Genomic DNA, 6,131 nt, shown 5'->3' with positions numbered 1-6,131 from the left:
TCTCTCTCTCACACACACACAAACGGAAGTTTAAAGTTCAAAGTACTAATGTCTTAGTGAGCTGATCTGGACGATGATGTTGTTCAGAGTTCATGGCTGTGGTGTTTCTCCGCCGCATTTTAAGTTTGATTTCCACTTGATGATGTCTGAGGCTTCTCTTCTAACACCTGCAGTGTCAATGTAGTCCATAAAACTGCAAAATGCTAAACTTTTCTCACAAAAGATGTCCCACACACAAGATGATTATGAAAACAAATGTAAAACCTTTCTTTAATTGGATATAGGATAAATCACTATTGTTTTATAAGGAAATGTGTTTTATTTCATTATATATATACTGGGCCACTAAGACATTGATGTTGCTTTTCTAGTTTCTACTGACGCCTACAGTCTTTTATAGTCTAGTTTATAGTTTTTCTATTTTATTTGTCTCAATTAGAATCGGATTATTAAAATCAGGATTTTAAACTACTAGCGTGGGTTTGTTACTTTCACTTCTACATGATTGGTTTTCCAACAGCAGTAACAGGTATGTGTAAATAAATATTACAATTTTACAAGGAAACAAAATCAATACTTTATAGCTTCTGTGGAAACACTTGCTTTCAGGCATCCGCATGCTGCAGGATCCACACGGCTGTATGCGGCCTGTCTGTCAACTAGCTGAGGCTGATACTTTCACAAGCTATGCTGCTGAGTAAACCTTCCTTCCTTCGTGTGGGGCATAAACACGAGTTACAGACGGATAGACAGTTGGAATATTTATACATCTACAACCAGTGAAGCAATCTGCTGTTTTTTATTCACAGCAGCAGTTTAGATTTGGTCAAAAATAGTTTGGTCTTCTGTGTTAGGGTCTATTCAGTCAAATGTAATGAAAATACAGTTTTTATTTTGCTGCTTAGTTATCTCTTGGTTCTATATCTCTCTGGCTATTTTCGTTGTCCACTTTAGTTCATGTGATCCTGCCCATGATTGGCCTTTATATTGCTTTGCTTTGTCTCATTCAGCTTCATTTAATTAAGTTCAATTTGCTCCTGAAAGGAGGTGGAAAACTATGCACACCAGAACTAATATCAACTGCTCTCTCTCTCTTTTACTCACTGCTTCATCTACCTCTCTCTCTCTTCATCTGTCTTTCTTTCACTTTATCCATATTTCCTCCCTTCCTTTCATCCATCCTGTTTTAGATGGAAATAAGTTTACCCGCAAGCAGAACAAGAATGATTATTATTATTAATGCCTCTCTGTGTATGTAAGTGTGTGTGCATGTGTGTGTGTGTGTGTTGGAAGAAAACAGTTCAGTAAAAGACACAAAGAAAACCTCCCTAAAATGAAAGGTCATTTCTAGCATTTCACAACATAGCTAGAACTCTGAAATGAGAGATTCTAAATAAATATACTATTTTGTTACATTCAAGGACTTTTGTTGAATTCTCCTCAGCTCTTTACTGTTTCTTCTGTGTGTGCCCGTGTTTGCTGAAATTACACATGACACACCTAAGTCAGCCTCCATCAACCTCTTGCAGTATTATCATGTTATCTTATTTAGAGATAATTTAAAATTGATTTGAAACCACGACTCAAAGATCCACTCTATCATTTTCTAGCGGCGTCCAGATAATACATTTGTGGTCATGAGATCTTTTGTCTTTCTTGTCCCTTCGTTCTCATTTTGTATAAATCATCAGCGAGTGTGATGACTGCACCAAGATGTGAAGTGTCCCACTGCAGCTTTAATATGAAATTTATCAGCAGTTATGATCTGGCTCTGCAAAGCATGAGGTACAGCAGGAGCTGAGAGGCTCTATAAAGAAAGCAATCTAGTGACCATAATGTTATCTCGCAGCAGCTGGGAGACTGTGGGTGCAGGTGAATGAGGAAGATGCTGGCTACTGAATAACCCTTTAGGTAACGAAGTTCACTGTCATGACCCAGCTGTGAATGTGTAATTAAGGGCGCTGCCGGAAAATAAAATAAGTATGCATGTTTGTAATAAGTAAAATAGAATACAATATATACAGCTGCAGACTGCTGTGTGCTTGATTACTTGTTTTAACTGATGGATGTTGATTTTTTTATCAGCTGAAAAAGAGAGAAAGAAAAAGAAACTGGGCACAATAAATATTGTTCCAGGAGTGAAGTCATCTGACATTTAAGAATCAGCCAGCCATAGCCAGTCAGAGTTGGGTGTGTGCGTGTGTGTGTTTGCACGTATTTGTGGGCAGACAGGAGAGCCCAGAGGGCACGCAGCTCAGACAGAGTCATTATTTAGTGACACACAGATGACGGGGTGGCCTTAACAGGGACTGCAAATGTACACAAACATGTATATATACACACAGACACACACATAGACACACAACACACACGTAGACACAAATCTATAAGGCCTGAGGTGTCAGGATTTTAATGAGAAACATCAGTATTGTTACTTGTTGCTTCTCTTTCTCTTTCCTGCTCTCTGCTCATGAAAGAGCACATGCACAGCTAATTTTAAGTTAATCATTAAAGTCTGATGTTCCTCAGATTCAGTTTTTCAAAAACTGTTATTACCGCTTCATCGTGTCCTTTTGTACCCCGACTATACTCCAGACATGCAGCATTTAGCTCAAATATGAATGAATATGCCGCTTACATTGCACATTTGTACACTGACCAAGCAATGGCTTTTTACCCACTAAATCTCTACCATACCTACTGCTGTGTACATAGACCACTGGCCTTTGACCAGAACATCTGATGGCAAATCTTACAATCTCAAGGTTGAAATATAAATAATACTATTTATAGTGCCCAAATTCACATACAAAGTGTATGAACTCGCTACACATGATTACATGTGTATTAGTAAGAGAACATTAAAACAATAATGAACCTTTCTAAGATATTTTTCTTTAGGGCAAATCCTTCCTCTGAAAAATAAAAAAAAAATATACCCCATTTGAGGAACATGGCTTCAGATGGAAGACAACACCTCTGCACTTTTTCACAAAATCTAATCGCAAATACCTGCAATGCCCTTGACATGTGTTCTATGGTAATCTCTCTCACGTTTAAAGGGGGCGTTTCACTACTATCACAACAAATTGGTTAGTACAAATTGGTTTTCAGGGCACCACATGCTCCTCTAATGAAACAGGCTGTCTGTGGCGTATTAACATAACAATGACATTATCCATGCGCCGCCTCTCTTATTGGCTCTCTGCTTTACCCTCCATACACATGGCATTTTTAAATTGTATTCAGAAAAGTTAATTTAACTAAAAACAAAAGTTTAAACTGATTACATCAAAAGCTGTAATAATTGTAAGTGACACTGACTTAATTTTGTCATTTTTATTTGTACTGTGAAAACAATATATATATAATAATATAAATAATATTATTAATTTAATTTAACTTACAAAACTGACTTTATGTTACTAATTTTGGACGTTATCTGTTTCAACCTTTTTTTTGTTAAAATAATTTATTGGATTACAGTGTAAGAGATTATACATTTGCAGTTCTTGAGCAGCACTGTATAAGGTTATTATCAATTGTATGATATTATAACACAATTATGAGCAGTATTTGCTGCTGTGTAAGACAAAACAAGTGATATGACTTATTAACAATCCATTATATGCATATTTGGACAGATATTTGAGGTATAGCAGCTTATCAGGCACATAAGAATATTGCATTAGAAGATACACTGTTTCTCTTTGCAGTAGGGAGACTAGTTGGGTAAACCTCAATTCAGTTCAATTTAAGTTTATTTGTACTGCACCATATCATACAAAAGCAGGTCAGAGTGTTTTACATAAAAACAACATAAACAGCAAAACTGTGAGATGAACAAAGACATCCATACATACAGTACAAACACACAAAAATACATATACAAACACAAAAACAAACACGCAATTAAAACAATTAAAACAAAAGTAAATGGTGAAAATGTTGAAAGGGAACATACCCAGAGTGCAGCGGTGTAAAGAGGGATTTGCATGTGTTGTCCACGCAGCAAACTGGTTCAATGTTCAGGTTGGTGTGTGTTGTGAAGAGATTTTGGAATGTATTAGTGAAGGAGTCTTATCCTTAGTTTGACTCTGTGACCTAACCCTGGGAGAAACTGCATGGTAAAATGGCAAACACACACGCACGCACACACAAACAAACAGACATCGCTGGAGGCAGCGGTTTATGTACACCACTCTGTGATCGTAAGCCAAAGGGGTAGGAGGGAGAACAAGGGGGAGAGAGAGAGAAGCCCAGAGAGTCAGCACAGCTAAAATTACAGCCCTGTCACACCAAATCAGTGCCGATGACCGTGTGTGTGTGCGTGCGCTTGTGCGTGAGTGGGAGAGGAAGTGTTGTGTTTGGCTCTGCCTAAAGACATTGGGAGAAAGTAAACAAAACAAACATGCATATATACACGCATGCATACTGTACACAAATTGGTATGCACAAGTGTGCATGATGATGTTCTGCAGTCAATAAAGATTATGTGATTGGAGGATCAGAGTAGGGGCAGTCAGAGTCTGTGTGGGCCTCTGTGATCTACTACACACACACACACACACACACACACTGTTTATTTGATAATGACTATTCTCTCTCAAGTATTTGTTAACAGGGGTGATGTGGTTAAAGTCTGAATGAAAGAGGAAGCTAGACCTCTCTATCTCCATCTTTGTCACAAACACATTGTGAGCTAATATGGCGCTACCATATGCTTGAACAGGTGGTTGCTCTCACAGCGTCTCTCACTGCATTTCCTAGTTAGCATCAAAGAATGGCTCTACCCTCACAGTTCAAACTCATGCTTACTGGAAACCATTAGTCTATTTTCTATTTGTGTCGTCAGCCAACAGACCCCACGTCAGCCGGTTCATTTGTCAAACCAAATGCTATTTCTAAATGAATACAAAGTCATACAACACTCAGTTTCCTCCTCCCAAAACTTAAAATACTGCATTAAAATGATAAAGGCCATCCATCCATACAGTATCTACATTAATAAACTACTTTACTGACTCTTTTTCTGTGTAATCTCAGTCTTTCTGCCCCCTAATAATCATTGTCTCATTTAAATTATATACATACATTCAAATTATCATAACCATCATACTGTCTTTAAAACAATTTTATACTATGACATGTCCAGTATGTAACACTTAGAGGATCTATTGGCAGAAATTAATTAAAATATTCATAGATATGCTTTCATTAGTGTATAATCACCTGAAAATGAGAATCAATGTGTTTTCCTTACCTTAGAATGAGCCATTTAGAGGGTCCCCTCCTACACTCTTAGAAAGCAAGCAGTATTAACAATCTGCAACTTGACCGCTGGATGCCACCAAATCCTACACACTAGTCCTTTAAAACAGCCATTTATTTCAGTGTCAAGTGTAACACAAATTCAAATTTAACCAGTAATCCATTGTAAAAAAGGATACCAGGTATAACAATTTCTCAACCACAATTTCTCAACCAGCAGCATCTTTGTTAGACCAGGATACAATGCATTCATAAAATTCGTTGCATTCTGAGTGAGAGCTGTTGTCTTTTTTAATTTGCTCAACTCTAAAAATCCATTCACAAAATCTTGCCATATTCCATGAAGTCATATTGTTTGGACCATAATAAGAGCAGATGTAATGTGTATCACTGCCAGCAACATTGTGGGAAATGTATTATGTAGTATCTAGCTATCCATTCCTTCCCTGAAACCCACAAATAGAAAAAAACAAACAAAACACTTAATTAGGGCAAAGTGCCTCATTTGTATTTCAGGCAGATAAGTCTAGATTTTGGAATACATACATAGATATTTGTGGTGCTGTACTGTAACTAGCTAGCTGCAAATTAATTGAAAATAAAATCAAAAAATTCAAGTCAACATGTGTGTGATTTTAAAATCAAGTAAGACATATTTAGCACCCTGTTGTCAACCTTTAACCCTGACCTCTGACCTCACGGTGATTGGAGCAGAGCAGAAAGTTAAAAATACCTTAATAGGAATTAAAACTATACTGTGTGTCCTGTGTATGTGTGGTTATAACTATATATATATATTTTATTACTAAATCTGGCTAAATGACACGACTCATGCTGTCAGACGTGAGTGCCGTAGAGCT

The sequence above is a fragment of the Morone saxatilis genome, unplaced genomic scaffold, assembly GCF_004916995.1.
Source record: "Morone saxatilis isolate NCDOM2014 unplaced genomic scaffold, NCSU_SB_2.0 Contig14, whole genome shotgun sequence".
NCBI lineage: Eukaryota > Metazoa > Chordata > Actinopteri > Moronidae > Morone > Morone saxatilis.
Note: the sequence above shows the minus strand (reverse complement) of the source record.